The sequence below is a fragment of the Myotis lucifugus genome, unplaced genomic scaffold (genome assembly GCF_000147115.1).
Source record: "Myotis lucifugus unplaced genomic scaffold, Myoluc2.0 scaffold_196, whole genome shotgun sequence".
Taxonomy (NCBI): Eukaryota; Metazoa; Chordata; class Mammalia; order Chiroptera; family Vespertilionidae; genus Myotis; species Myotis lucifugus.
Genome location: NW_005871244.1, coordinates 2,057,473 through 2,073,814, shown reverse-complemented (window position 1 = coordinate 2,073,814; position 16,342 = coordinate 2,057,473). Strand labels below are relative to the sequence as shown.

Sequence of the window (16,342 nt, the reverse complement as noted above, 5' to 3'; positions counted from 1 at the left end):
TGTGCACTGGAGGGGGGAGGTCCCTCAGCCTGGCCTGCACCTTCTAGCAGTTCAGGACCCTTTGGGGGATGTCCACGGGGAGTGGGCCTAAGCCAGCAGTCAGACATCCCTCTTACAGTCCTGGACCCCTCGCTCCTTACTGCCCACCTGTTTCTTGCTCCTTATGGCTTGGCATGCTGCTTCTTAGCACTGCTGCAGAGGCAGGAGAGGCTCCCGCCACCACTGCTGTGCTCACCAGCCATGAGCCTGGCTTCTGGCTGAGTGGCGCCCCCCCTGTGGGAACACACTGATTACCAGGGGCCAGCTCCTGCGTTGAGCGTCTGCCCCCTGATGGTCAGTGCTTATCATAGCGACTAGTCGTTCTGGTTGTTCTGCCATAATGGTCGCTTAGGCTTTTATTATATAGATATTTTCAATTTAAATTCTTTATTGTTGAAAGTATTACATATGTCTCCTTTTCTCCCCATTGGGAACACTATATATTTTTAAAGCATAGTGTAGAGAAGACTATATTCTTAAAAATAGTAATGTCATAAAAAAGAAAGAAATACTGTGGAAATGTTCTAGATCAAAAGGGACTAAAAGTACATAACAACTAAATTTAACACCTTATCCTAGACTGGATCCTGTACTGGCAGAAAAAAAATGCTATAAAGAACAACCAATTACAACAATTGGAATATGGAATGGCTCGTATATGAAATATGGAAACTATTTGATATTAAGTATCATATTGATGTTAAATTTTATGATGTTGATAACCATATTTTGGTTATGTAAGAGAATACTGAGGTATTTAACAGGAAAGGGCCATGATACTTTTAAATAGTTCAGGAAAAATCAACTATGATTTATGGATATGTATAGATAGCTAAGTAGATGATGGATAGATAGATAGACAGATAAATGATAGTGCAAGCAAATGATAAAGCAAATGGGAAAATTGTTTTAACAATAGGTGAATCTAAGTAAAGGGTATATAAGTCTTCTTTGTATAATTCTTATTATTACAACTTTTCTATAGCTTTGAAAACATTTAAATAAAACATTAACAAATAAAACTCATGATCCATCCCATTCTGTTTAGAACATTTCTGTGCTTAGTTTTCTAGAAGCTCTCAGGATTCCAGTATAGGAAAGGATGCCACTTCTGGATTTTCATGTTTTGCCAAATATGAACTTATCCAAATTATTTATTGGAGGTCTTCCAGAATAATAATAATTACTCAACAAACATTTTGAATGTACCAGGCACTGTGCTACAGACATGCTGGAAAAAAATGTGACTAAAGCCAGCTTCTTGACCTCAAGAAGTTCATGAATAGGCATGTAAGTTATGAGTCAAGTGCTATAATTAGAGGAACGGACAGGTTCTAAGCGAAACCAGCAGAGAGATATCTTATTCAGCCTGAGGTAGGGATCAGAAGTAGCAAAGGAATGTGGAGTGGTCAGGGAAATTTTCCCAGAGAAGATTATTGAGTTAAGTCTTAAAGAGATTAGCCTTGTGGATGATGAGAAGGGGAGAAAGACATTCTTGGCAGATAGAAAGGAATGAAAGAGGTAGGGTAGTAGTTAAGAACACAGACTGTGGAACCAAAATTCCTGGGCTTCAATCCCAAATCTTACACTTATTAACTGAATTATCTTTGGTAAGTTAGTTAGCCTCTCTCTGTCTCCATTTCCTCATCTGTCACATGGAGGTGATGACATTATCCACCTCATAGGATAATTGCTGATGATTAAATGATAGGAAATGATACTTTTAGACTACAACCTGGCATATAATAAGTGCTCAATAAATGTGAGCTCAGTTTATGTTCATTTTAGAAAACTAAGAGTTTCAGTCAGTAGAATGCAGGGTTCATGTCTGGGAATATAGGAAGAAAGGAGGGAGGATGTGATGCCAAATTAAGGAGCCCTACTTTAACCTATAGGCAATGGGATGTTATTGAATAATTATAATGATTTAATCTAATTTGTTCTTTATAAAGGTCCTCCTGGCTTAGAGAATGAAGTAGGGTAAGAATGGAGGCAGGAAAGCCTGTGAAGAGGACATTGCATCAGTTCAATGAAAGGAGATGAGAATCTGAGATAAGGTAGTGAGGCAGACCGTTATTGAGGAGGGAACATATTCAAGAGATATCATGGGAGTAGAAGTCAAGGCTAACTCCCAGGTGCCTGACTTGAACACTGGTATGGATAAAGGCTCCATATCCTGAGATAGGTGACAGAAGTAGGGGACAAAGATGATGAGTTAACTTTTTACCATAGGAAGCTTGAAGGGGGATTTCTAATAAAAGGTAGAATAGGCAAGGTTGGTATTTGCTACCCCTTGAGATTTACAAATCAAATTCTGCCATTTTCTACCTGTGTGGCCTTAACCTAGCTATATGCCTTTCGGGGTCACCATTTCCTCCACTATAAAAGGATTGTGATGATTAAAATGCCCTAGTGTACCTTCAAATAGGTTTCCTATTTGTAGAAATAATGACAGAAACTTCCCCTACTTGGTGAAAAAAAATAGACTTACAAGTCCAGGAAGCACAGAGAGTCCCAAACAAGATGAACCCAAGAGGCCCACACCAAGACACATAATTAAAATGCCAAAGATTAAAGACAAAGAGATAATCTTAAAAGCAGCAATAGAAAAGCAGTTAGTTACCTACAAGGGAGCACCATATTACTGTCAGCTGATTTCTCAACAGAAACTTTGCAGACCAGAAGGGAGTGGCAAGAAATATTCAAAGTGGTGAATAGCAGGGAACTACAACCAAGATCACTCTACCCAGCAAAGCTATCATTTGGAATTGAAGGTCAGATAAAGAGCTTCACAGACAAGAAAAAGCAAAGGAGTTCATCACCCCCAAACCAGTATTAAGTGAAGTGTTGAAGGATCTTCTTGAATAATAATGATGATAATAATAATAATAATAACAACAACAAGAAAAATATAAACCATAAAATGAGAATAAATACATATCTATCAATAATGGAATCTAAAAATCAAAATAAATGAACAAGGAATCTAATGAACAAAATAAACTGATGAATAAAATAGAACCAGAGGCATGGAACAGACTGATGAATCTCAGAGAGAAGGGGGAATGGGAAGTGATTAACCAAAGAACTTATGCATTACCTATGAACACAGACAATAGGGAGGTGAAGGCCTAGGATGGGGCAGGACCAGGGTGGAGGAGGGCAATGGGGGGAAAAAGGGGACATCTTTAATACTCAACAATAAAGAGTTTTAAATGCCCTAGTGTAAGTGAAAAGCACACAATAAAATACAAATCTATTGTGATACATAATACATTTGTATTATGATACAAATGCCAGATATTTTTCTTTTGGTGACAGTTGACATGTAGGAAAAAAAATCTTACTTCTTAGGTCATCTTTTAGGAAAGTTCAGAAAACTTTTCCTTTCTGGGGAAATAAAAAAGTTTCAAGAATATGTAGGGGGAAAAAAAGAATACATAGGAACAAATCTCCTTGTTTTAAGCCTGTGTTTTTTCTCCCTTTCTAATTTATCTAGCCTAAAAATAGTCAGGTAAAAAACTTGAAAATAAGTCTTCAATGGGCTGTAAAGGTCAGAAGCTGAAAATGTGACTACAGAGGTCAAAACTTGAGGTAGAATTAAAAAGTTCTGGAGTATGTCATCTGTATTGAGATCCAGGCACTATGGTTAAATTCCAGACCCTGACTACAGGAGTCTTGTAAGACCTTTTGCAAAGTGCTTAGTTCTCTTCTACCCTTATGGAGGTATGTGTGGTTTGTACCTATAGAGGCCGCATAATGGGCACCCCAATTCTCTGTGCCACAGACTAACTTTTATATGCACATCCTGAGGGGCTTGTCTGCAAAAATGGTATTCTTGCTCCAATGGACTTGCCTCATAATGTTTCTATGGAAGTCCTTACAAGCCCCCAGATTCTTTTAGAACAGCAGATATAGCTATTCAGGTTACAAAACTGACTTCATTTGTAGAATGTAGAAATATACAGTCTCTCCCTTGGAAGAGAGTATAGTCTTTCTATTCAATTCAGCTTGTCAGAGATTTGCTTATTTATTGCTATTTTATTAGGCTGGCATTTTTTGTTGCACCGCCACATCTTGCGACCAAGATCTTTGAATCAATCATCTTTCAATCTTTAGGCTCAATAAATATACCTGATTCTCAAAACCTCTGTCATTTTTTGTGTGGGCGATGAGGAGCTTCACTTTCCTCACCTATAAAATAGAAACATTAATACTTACCTTGTGGGGTTGTTGTGAAGAACAAATGAGATTATACATTGAAAGTGCTTACCCTCAATAATGTCAATAATAAAAATAAAATAAATAAAATAAAAGGATCAAAGTATCTAACCTCCATATTTATTCAAAAATATTTACTGAGAACCTACTACTAGTATGTGCAAGACACTCATATGCATTGGGGATACAACAATGAACAAAGGTGAATATTACTACGCATGTAGAGTTGATATTATAGTGGGGGAAGTTTGACAAATGAAATAAGTATAATATATAATATGACAGATGGTGATTAAAACTATAGAGAAAAATAAGAGAAAATATGGGTCTAGTACTAGTGGGTGCTAGTCAGAGTTGGACATCACCACGCAGTAGGTGCTTCATAATTGGTAGTTATTTCCTTTAGATCTTTTTGGTCTCTACCTCAAGCAGTACTTGGATACAGATACTGGGTACTTGCAACAGTTCAAAAACATTTATCAAATCCTAACTATGGCCCTAGCCGGTTTGGCTCAGTGGGTAGAGTGTCAGCCTGTGGACTGAAGGGTCCCCAGTTTGATTCTGGTCAAGGGCACATGCCAGAGTTGCAGGCTCGATCCCCAGTAGGGGGCATGCAGGGGGCAGCCAATCAGTTATTCTCTCTCATCATTGATGTTTCTATCTCTCCCTCTCCCTTCCTCTCTGAAATCAACAAAAAACATAGATTAAAAAAACCTTAACTATGGATCAGGGACTCACTAAGTTTGGGGGATATAGAGATGAACAAGGAATGATCCAGAACCACAAGCATCATTTCAATGTACTGTCATAAGTGACCAGACACACAGGGTGAAGGAGGGCAGAGGGTAGAGGAGAGTCACTTAGCATACTTAGGGGTACAGAAAGACTTTATGAAAGTGTTGATGCCTAAGCTCAGACTCAAAGACTTAGAGAAAAGGTATAGGAAAGGGTGAACTTGGCAGAATAAATTACACAAACAAACTCATGAGGCCATGGACTAGAGAGATGAGTAAGGAGGAACTACATGTAGTTCAGGGAATAGAGAATGGCAGGAGATGAAGCTAGAGAAATGGGCACAGCTCAGGAGGACATGGAGAGTTAAATCATGGACAACACACAGGAAAATTATGGAACAACTAGAAGTTCTTGGTAGGGAAATTACATGGTCAAATTTGCATTTTAGAAAGATTACCTTGTAGAATAAAAGGAAAGTAAGAGAAAAGAGATCATTCTGGTTGCAGTTTGTAGGCCAAGTATACTTACCAAGGAAGCAAAACCTAGAGGCAGAGAATCCAGATAGGACACTACTAGAATAGACCAGGAGAGCTTAATTTGCAGGAGATAGAGAGGAAAAGATGGATTTGAGAAATAGGAAGCAAAATTTGAAGGCCTTAGTGGCTGATTCAATTGAAAATGAAAAATCAAGAGTGAACCCCAAATTTCTGGCTTGGGTGGATGGTAGTGCTATAATGGGAAGTACAGAACAAAAGATGGATTCCCTGGGAAAAGATGATGAATTCAGTTTTGGACACTCTAACCCTGATTCAATGGCTTATTTCCAGAAGGTTCTCTCTTGGGACTTGGTATACTTTAAGGTTTTGTAGTCATGCATACATAGGTCCAGATTATAATATGGGAGTAATAATAAAATTTACCTCATAGGATGATAAGGAAGATAAAATGAGATATTGCACATGAATTGCTTAGCACAATGCTTGACACAGTAAATTCTAACTATACATTAGGTATTAGCTATTATTATTAGCCTCTTTTTTCCTGGGATCAGATTACACCTGCTGATTCTGCTCAACTCTCCTAAGTTTTCTTTCAAGGTTTTCTAGCTGATTTGCCTCTGACCTCTTAGCATATTCTTTTAGGAGCTGTCCCTGAATTACTACAATCAACAATAATCCTCTTGTTTACTCTCTAGTTTCTTCATGGATTTAAAAGGAGCTTCATCTTTATTCTGCACATGGTTTCCCTGCTGAGTCACTCTCAGGCTCTTCTTGACCTTCAAATCACGAGGATTTGTACTGCTTGCTTGGAAGGAATTTTAACAGGTATGTCTTCCAGACACCATCCCACTTAATATCAGCATGCTTCCTCTATCATCTGATAATTTTGTTTCTGGGTAAGAATGCCCAGTGCAACAATTTCCATGATGGCAGCTATTAATACATTTAGCACTTATGAAACCAGAGGCTTGACATTTATTCTTCCATTTCATCCCTAGAAGTCTTCTGAGGTCGGTGCTAGGATTATCCCAATCTTGTAGCACACAGCTAAGATTTATTGAGCATTTACATGATATTAGGCACTGCGTTAAGCACTTTGCATACATTAACTTATTTAATTCTCACATCCCAAAATGTAAGCTCCATTATTCAAATGAACAAACCAAGCCTCAGACAAGTTAAAGTAACCTGCTTAAAGTCACATAGCTGATAGTGGAATATTGAGGATGGAAATATGAGTGTATTCACTCCTGTGCCCTGTTGCATGCCACAGTGGGACCAGAAAAGGAAGGGCTAGGGAATAGGAGGGAGCCTGACTGTGTATGTATATCTGTTAGGATGAGTAAATGGGGCTACTGTCTATCTTTGTATTAAAAGACAAAACTAAGTTGAATACTTAATTGGTTTTACTTGTAAGGCAGCGATTTTCAACCATTTTCATCTCATGGCACATATAAACTAACTAGTGGCCCGGTGCACAAAATTTGTGCACATTAAAAGGGGATTAATTAGAGGAAATATTTTAATATTGCTATTTGCCCTTTCTCTATAATAGGAGTGTCAGTGATGAAAGAAAATTAGTAAAATGTATATGAAAATATTCCTCCTGTCAGAGTCTGGGAGGCACCGCGGGACCCAGAGTCAAGTCCCTGCCCACCCGCGGTGCCTCAAAATTGCGCGAGACCCAGACCTAGCCAGCCCCACCCCTGTTAGGCAAGATCCAGACCCAGCCGGCCCCACCCTTGTCAAACCCCGCCAGGTGAGGGGGGCGCAGCTTCAGGGCCCCTGTCAAGCCCCGCTAGGCAGGGGGTTGCAGCCTCAGGTCCCCCAGCCTGGCGCCAGGAAGGGGGGCACAGCCTGAGGTCCCCTGGCCCGGCCCCGGGGCAGGGGTGCGGCCTGAGGTCCCCCATCAAGCCCTGATGGGCGGGGGACACAGCCTGAGGTCCCCTGCCCTGGCCCAGCACCACACAGCCTCAGGTCCCTGCTGATTGCTCATTAAGGCTTGTTAAGGAAACTTGGCCTCTACTGTGAGTGCAGCCATATTATGTTACAGAAACCCCGCCTCCATTGTGGGTGCAGCCATCTTGTGTTACGGAAACCCCGTCTCTGCTGTGGGTGCCACCATCTTTGTGATGGCATGATGGTCAATTTGCATATTCCCTCTTTGTTAGCTAGGATAGCTAAAATTCTGCAGCACACCAGATATATATTTTGCTGATCTTCCAAAAATAGGTATAATTTTGATTCATTCACACTGGCTGGCTTTTGTTTTGTTGGCTGTTGTCAGCTTTTTATTTGACAATCTAAGGGAAGAGAGGTCAGTGCCTCTGATTAAAGTCAGATATTGCATGTTTTAAAAAGTCTTGCAGCCCTAGCTGGTTTGCTCAGTAGATAGAGCGTTGACCTGTGGATTGAAGGGTCCTGGGTTTGATTCTGACCAAGGACACATTCTAGGGTTGTGGGCTTCAACCCCAGTAGGGGGCATGCAGGAGGCAGCCGATTAATGATTCTCTCTCATCATTGATGCTTCTCTCTCCCTTTCTCTTTGAAATCAATAAAAAACATTTTTTTTTAAAAAGTCTTGCAGCACACCAGTTGAAAATTGCTGTTTTAAGTTGATGAGTAGAAAATAGAGTTAATGGAGCTGGTATTTGAAATTCCTTCTCCAACTACTTCCCACTCCTCACCCTTTACCCAAACACATTAAAACTTCTAAAGTCAATAATCAAAAACACTGAAGTGCAGAGGAAGGGACTTCCTTATCCTAATGCTAGAATTTTCATTTCTAAGTTGTGTCCTCATTTATAAAATCCTTTCTAAGTTGTGTCCATATAAAGATAATTTTACCTCATAACTATCTTGTATTTTGTTTTATTTATTTAACATTATAAAATGAACCTTCTATTTTTCCTGTTTTATTTGCTAATAAACCCTAATATACATCAAGTTGATCAACATTAAGATTATTTCCATTTTCTTGTTAGTAAAACTGCATTGACAGTCTTTGTGCCTATCAACTTTTGTTTTCCTTCTGCTGATGTCTGTCCTTAGGATACAATTCCCAGAGAGGGACTGCAGTGTCAAAGGGCAAGGAACATAATTTTGGTTCTTGATGCAAATTGCCAAATTGCTTTCCCAAAGGATCAGACCTATTTGGATTGCAGCTGTAATAGTGCAAGCTCATCACTGACTGATGGATTTTTTAGTTGCTATCTTTCTTTCCATGTTTTCAGTTTAGTCTTAACTCTTATTGTTTCTATGATTAGATATATACTCAAAATAGTGTGAAGGTGGCAGGAAAATACAAATTACCAGTGGGAAATGAAATAACTAGCCACAATTTAAAATCCCTTTCAGGTGTATTTGTGTCCACGAGGGTCTCCCTCAGGCTGCTGTTTCAATCCTTTTCAAGTCCATTTTTCCATAATGAGATGACAGGTGGAAGGAAATATGGCCAGCCTGGCAAGAGCCCACATTGGGAAGATTAGCTGGAGAGTGGGGAGAGACTGGGCCAGTGTTGGGGAACCTGGTGAGTGACACATGTAGCCAGGATACAGAAGGCAGAATCACAGTTGAGGATGAACTAAGAAAAATCATTGGCATCAAAGTTTTCTTCATTCTGTAACTAACCCAGTAGTACCTCCCTCATACAGAAACTAATTTGTAGTCAGAATAATTAGAATCAAGAAATAGCACTGGCAAAAAGGAAGAAAGGTCCAGACCTGCTGCTCCTTGGAACAATGGAGAGGCAGAATAATAAAAATTCTTACACAGTAAGCTCTTTCAATGTGTCCAGTATTGTGCAAAATGCTTCCCCTGGCTTATTTCTAATCCTCACAGCAACCCTAGGAGATGAGCACAATTAAGATGATTTTACGCATGAGGAATCTGAGGCTCAGAGAGGTTGAGCTCATAGGCAACATGAAGAGGTAGTAAATAGCATGAGTTCTAGAGCTAGGCTGCTTGGGTTGGAAACCTGGCTTTCCCATTTACTAGTTATGTGGTTTTAGGCAAGTTATTTCACTTCTCTGCCCTTCAGTTTCTTCTTCTACTTGTAAAAGAAGATAACAGAAGAGCTTACCTTACAAGGCTTTTTGCAAGGATTGTAGGAAATAATACAGGGTGGGGCAAAAGAAGAAACTAGGCACAGTGGATAAGTAACTGATCAAAGGTTAACTAAACTGGTAGATGCAAGTGCTAGAATTTAAACCCAGGGCCCTAGAGCCCACACATACAATCACTACACACTATAAACTACAGACTTTCATTAATGGTAAGGGGCTAATTAATAGAGGATAATCTTAGTCTCTAGCATAGTGACTGACACATAGAAGACATTTATTACATAATTTTGGAATGTTGAGTGAGCCATTTATGCCTCTTACCATGCAACCCAGTAATAATTGTGTATTTAATCAAATAAATTAGAGACAAGTTAATTTGTCTAATTATTAATTTAAACTATTTGCATGAATTAGCCTTCAGTATGGCTCCATGTAATTAATCATCTGTTCAAAATGCACAGTAAGGCTATTCATTCATCCTTCATTGATTGAGAATACCTACTAGAAGCCAAGCCCCCATACTATCTCTAGGGATAGCAATAAATAGACATAGAAACTCACTGTCTAGTAGAGGAGGCATATATATATATATATACAAATACAAACGATACTGTCTGATCAGAGACATTGAAAGGGAAGGAACATGGGAGAATGTAAGAGGAAAACTAAGTGTTAAAATATAGGGCTTTTGCTGCCCAACATGGCTTCTTCTGGTAACAGATCTCATCCCACTTAGATGGTACATCACTCAACTGTAGTAGGATGATTAAGTTTATATGTTTACTTGACTGGGCTAAGGGATACCCAGATAGCTAGTAAAACATTATTTCTGGGTTTGTCTGTGAGAGGAGAGTGTTTCTGGAATAGATTATCATTTGTATCAGTAGACTGAATAAAGATTGCCCTCACCAATGCTGGTGGGCATCATCCAATCTGTTGGGGCCTGAATATAATAAAATGGCAGAGGAAGTGCAAATTTGCTGTTTGCTTGAGCTGGGATATCTATTTACTCTATTCCTGTCCTTTAGACATTGGCACTCTAGTTCTCAGGCCTTTGGACTCAGACTGAATTATACCACCAGCTTTCCTGGTTCTCCAGCTTGCAGGCAGCAGATCATGTGATTTCTCAGCCTCCATAATCATGTGATTCCTATAGTTAATAAACAAACAAACCACAAAAAAATTGGTTCTATTTCTCTGGATATCTCTGACCAACACATATTGATAATCAGAGAACTCTGTTTCTCTGGCCATTGTTATTAGTTTAGGGATAGACTCAGTTCTAGAACTTTTGCTGGAACCATTGAGAACATGTTTCTACTGGGGTTGCTAAGTGGTAAGATGCAAATCTGTAGCTCTTGGTGGATATCTTGGCCATCATGCAGGGAGAGCCTGCTTAAGAACTGAGTCAACATAGAGGAGATCAGGGCCAACAAATAGAAACAGATTGCTGGTGACATCATTTGAGCACCTGGGTCTAGCTATGCCTAAAATTACCCCTGTGATTTTTCAATTAGTATCATTAACCCATTTCTTTTGGCTTAAGCTTATATGTGTTGTATTTTTATCACTTGTTAGCAAAATATCTCCTCTCTCTCTCTCTCTCTCTCTCTCTCTCTCTCTCTCTCTCTCTCTCTCCATGTGTGGGCACATATTCACTGATATCCTGATTAAGTAGGGAAGGCTTCCTGGAAGAAGTGAGGCCTGAGCTACATCTTAAAGTATTGGTAGAAGTTACCTAAAGCAAAGGGAAATGTACTCTAGGTAGAGAGACAGCATGAGTAAAAGTATGGAGGTAGGATACACCACGAAATGAGGGGGGTGGGGATATTGTAAGTATTTTGATGTTGCCAGAGGGTAGAGTGAGAGTCAGAGGAGGAAGAACCAAAGTTAGGAGGGCATGGCAAGGGCCAGTATGTGGAGCATAAGATGGCAATTTTTATTTTTTATATTCCTTTTCTATAACTCAGCCAAATTTTTACATTTTTATCCTTTTGTTATTAGTTCTCCAGTAACATGTACCATTAAACAACATCAGAGTAGAAATATTTCTAGGCCTGGGGTTTGGTCAGTCTCAGGACCCTTTTTGGGTTCTAAATCACTAAAGGAGCCTCTTCGTAGTGTCTTAGTTGCTGGCTGCTCTAGGTCAGGCAATCCTTATCTTCCATGAGGAATAGCCAGCCCAGGGAAAGAGACAAATACAATAAAATATGATCAGGGCCACAATGAAGTGATATAAAGGGTGAAGTGAAATCATCAAGAAAGAAGAGCTTAGAGGTACCAAGTATGACCTTCAAACTGATTTGAAGAAAGTATAGGGATTTGCCAGATGGACAAGGGTGAAGTGGAAGGCATTCCAGGTAGAAAGAAATGTTTGTAAAATGACCTAGAGATACAAGAGAACAGGTTGTGCTTGGGGTAACTGCCCATAATTTGGTACTTCTGGAGATCTAAGTGTTTGGGGTGGGGTGATTAGGAAGTGGCAGGGGTAAAGTACTGGCTATGTAGCAAGGAGCCACATAATAAGGATCTTAGTCAAGGGACTTAGATTTTATTCAGGAAACAATGCAGAACCATTGGAAAAAAATAGACAGAGGAGTGACATACAGTTTTTGTTTAGGAAGAGTTCCCCAGCTTCAAAATGCTGCAAAGTGAAGAATGGATTAGAGTCATCTGGGGAGAACAGCAGGCATGAGGGAGCTCAGTTAGAAAGCTGTTCCGATGGTCTAGGTGTGAGATGATGATGAAGTGGCAGTGGGCATGGAGATAAGTGGATGGATTTGAGAGCTATTTTAGGGCTAGAAATGACAGATCTTGGTGACTAAGTGAATGCCAGTGATGTTGGGGGAAAAAAAGAGGAATTAAGTATGATATCCAGGTGTCTGAAGTTTAATCTAAACCAGTGGAAAAAACAACAACCATTATAACTGCCCTATGTATTGGAACATTAAGTATTGTCAGGCTGCTGACAGCTGTTTCAGAATTCAGGAACCTCTTTCTTTAGCAATCTGAGCTGTCAAACTCTCAAAAAAAATGAGCCAGGCATCCTCGAATTTGAACATAAGTCCTTATGTATGACTTTGTTCATGAATCTACATGGGTGGAGGGGTGTATGATGTGTACACATCTAGACACATGGGACCACTTCCCTTGAAGAAAATATTTGGAGTAAGTAATCCTTTGCAGAAGCCCATCTGACACTCCTAGACAAAGGCAGTTGTCTTTGTCTTTCCTCTTTGGACTAGATTATTCTAGATTCAAGCCAAAAGAAAACAGCTTCCTCTTCAGCCAATGTTTCATAGACAGGGTTCATTTCTACTTAGTCCAGAGTAAAAATAAAGTATCAAAGAAAGAAAAGAAGGAAATTATATATATATCCTTCTTATATATATATTTTGCCTGCAACTATGTACTTCTCCAGAGCTTCATCAAAATGTAGTGGGGAGCCGAAACCGGTTTGGCTCAGTGGATAGAGCGTTGGCCTGTGGACTGAAAGGTCCCAGGTTCGATTCCGGTCAAGGGCATGTACCTGGGTTGCGGGCACATCCCCAGTGGGAGATGTGCAGGAGGCAGCTGATCGATGTTTCTCTCTCATCGATGTTTCTAACTCTCTATCTCTATCCCTTCCTCTCTGTAAAAAATCAATAAAATATATTTTTTAAAAAATTAAAATCTAAAAAAAAATGTAGTGGGGACTTTGTTGTACTCAAATGCCCATTGAATTAGTGTACCTTTTCTGCAAAATGATGGAAACTTTTTGAAAGTAAAAAGGCTGGGTTTTGTATGTATGTGCTTGTGAATTTTTTTCTTTCCATAGCTAGAGAAGTTGAGGTAAGAACTTAATATTCACCAAAAATGGATTTTATTAATGACCAAGGAATGGTGAACAACTCACAGAAAACAGCATTTGAGAAGTTGAGAAGATTGGCTAACAGTTCAAAGCAAGGGGCAGTCCCTGTACAAGCTGGGTCCTAAGTAGAGGTCATCTTCAAACCCACATAGTGGATCTGACCAGTTCATCTTACTTTCACATCCATGATATGAAGGAGTCAATCCCTGGCTGAAACTCCTCTAGAGCAATGACAAACATTCATCACAACCCAGCTGAACCTGTACCAGGTGAATGATTGCCCCAAGGGCAAATTGAAGGTTTCTAATTGGGCTGACATTCGTGTGAGTTTAGAACACAAACAAACCAACTCCTGCTCCAACAGGCCTTCCCAGAGAGCACCAGCCACCACAGACGGAAGCCTCTTACACATACACACACACACACACACACACACACACACACACACACACTGTCTAGATTTATCAGCTCAAGAAGGATGAAGAGGCTCTAAATCTATAGTCTCAAACACAATACCAAGCCTAGCAAAGATTCTGAGATTCCATGAGAGAGTTGGTATTTTTCTGAATAAAAGCATAGGATGGCCCAAATGGGATACATTGGCAATGGAAGGATTCTTTATGAAATTGCCCAAGGAGAAACGGAAACTCCAACTTTCTCTAGTAGCATGTACTTACGAGGACTGATTTAATAAAAATACTGCCCAGCTATAGTATTTTGTAAAATAATGTTATACTAGTTTTAACTCAAAAGAAACAGGCTTCAACCATGTCTTTCCCTAGCCCTAGGCAAAATTCCCCAGGAATAAGACTATTTAGTACTATAGTCTACTTAAATTGCCCTTTGCTCCATCCTACCCCCACTACATACACCCTTAGGTGTATAGCTAGATGGGAGGCAGGAACTTGCTATTATTTTCATGTAATCTATATATGAATAATACCTGGAACATTACACTTTTTTCCCTCTCCAGTGATAATTATCATTGCCCCAGATCTCTCCGTGAGAAACATCCAGAAGAGCCAGGGTAATTACTGGGCAGGGTGGGGATATATGGGAAAGGAGAGAACAGGGCCCTAGAAATCCAAGTAGATTAGTCCAATAGATCCACCTGATGAGATAAAAAATGAACACCTATTGATATTATTTGTGACAAAATTTGTTTCATTAAAAAAAATTGCTTTGGTTTTACCTGTAAAATGATGACTCTAATTGTGACTCTTACCTTATTTTTCCCACAGGACTGATGAAATTAAGAAGATGACTTGATAAAACTCACCAGGTAGCTTAGATGTATGTGTCATAGAACACTAGATAACAATCACAAAATGCAAGATAGATTTCTCTAATATGATCATTTGCCTATGACAAATGAGAACTTCCCTAGTCTGTAAACAATGTGCAAACAGTCTTTGAGCCAGCATAGAAAGGGTTTCTGAAATTATGGCTACTAGCTCACAGACTGGAAATGTCTGAGGCTCCAGAATGGAAGGAAAGAGAAATAAAATTAAGCAGTCTTTTGAGGTAGAGCCTGCTTCTAAGGGATAAGGGCAAGAATTATTATAAGGAAAGGAGGCCCTCAAAGCCAAATTCAAGGAATATATCTTCATTCTCTTTTCCCCTCTCCCCAACACATACCAAGATCAATCACCCCCCCCCCCCCGCTGAGGACCAAATGGAGCTTGGACCTAAAACCCACACATACTTTCTGTTACATAGATGTACACACATAGAGGCACTTTGGCAATCAGAGTTGCATTCAGAACAGGCCCATACAGACATTCAGAAGACAATAATGAACAGATAAATGGACACACACACTGTGTAGACATGGGTTGGGTAGATATATTTGGGGAGTAGTGATAAATAATAACACCCTTCTCATCCACTCCCAGGTTTAGGACCAATTGAGAGACACAAGAAGCAGAAAGGCGGAGATGAAAAAAGTATCTGTTTTGCCTGGCTGGTGTGGCTCAGCAATTGAGCATCGACCCAGGAACCAAGAGATCCCCGGTTCGATTCCTAGTCAGGGCACATGCCCAGGTTGCAGGCTCAATCCCCAGTGGAGGCCATGCAGGAGGTAGCCAATCAATGACTTTCTCTCTCATTGATGTTTCTATCTCTTTATCCCTCTCCCTTCCTCTCTCTTTCAAAATCAATAAAATTACATTTAAAAATATCTGTTTATTACTCTTAAAAACTGGATTGGAGGACATGGAATATATAGAAAGCCATAATAAGCTTTCTAATACTTTTCTCATTTAACTAGACAGAATTACCAACTGATCCAGGAGTGGGGAAAGAAGCCAAGAGAGTTATTCTAACAGAAGTACTCCCAAATGGAAACACGGAGAGAACAGAATGGAGGACTCCAATCCCTTCCCACCGCTGCTTAAAAAGGAGAGTATGACAGAGACATGATTAATCAAGTTATCATGAATGCATTTCCAGCGTCCCTGCTTTGAAATCCTGGTTTTACCACTTCTTGGCTCAGTCTCCTCAATTGGAATAAGTTAATTATACCACTTTTCAGGGTCATTGTAATCATTGCCAATAATGTATGGAAAGTGCCTTGCATAGTGCCTAGCATTTAGCAATTGTTTCTCAATCTAGGGCAAATTTAACTCACTGAATGAATATTGTTCTGTTGAAACATTGTTTCAATAAATATGTAAGCACTTTAAAAGAACAAATGTTATGACCATACTACCCAAAGTGACCTACAGATTCAATGCAATCCCTATCAAAATTCCAATGGCATTTTTCACAGAAATAAAAATCCCAAAATTGACATGGAAATGCAAAAACTCCCAAATAGCCAAAGAAATCTTGAAAAAGAAAAACAAAGCTGGAAGCATTATACTTCCTGATTTTGAACTATTTTACAAAGCTATAGTAATCAAAACAGTATGATACTGGTATGGAAACAGATA

At 39.5% G+C, this 16,342-nt stretch overlaps 1 long non-coding RNA gene across 1 annotated transcript in view; it reads left to right on the top strand.

Moving 5' to 3' along the window:
- LOC102438437 overlaps positions 1-16,017 on the top strand; it is a 51,901-nt gene extending 35,884 nt beyond the window's left edge. Inside the window, exons 2-5 of the long non-coding RNA XR_002831276.1 lie at positions 6,191-6,320; positions 14,651-14,702; positions 15,305-15,489; positions 15,679-16,017. This is a non-coding gene — a long non-coding RNA (uncharacterized LOC102438437). The remainder of the gene's footprint in view (positions 1-6,190; positions 6,321-14,650; positions 14,703-15,304; positions 15,490-15,678) is intronic.
- The last annotated feature ends 325 nt before the right edge of the window (positions 16,018-16,342 follow it).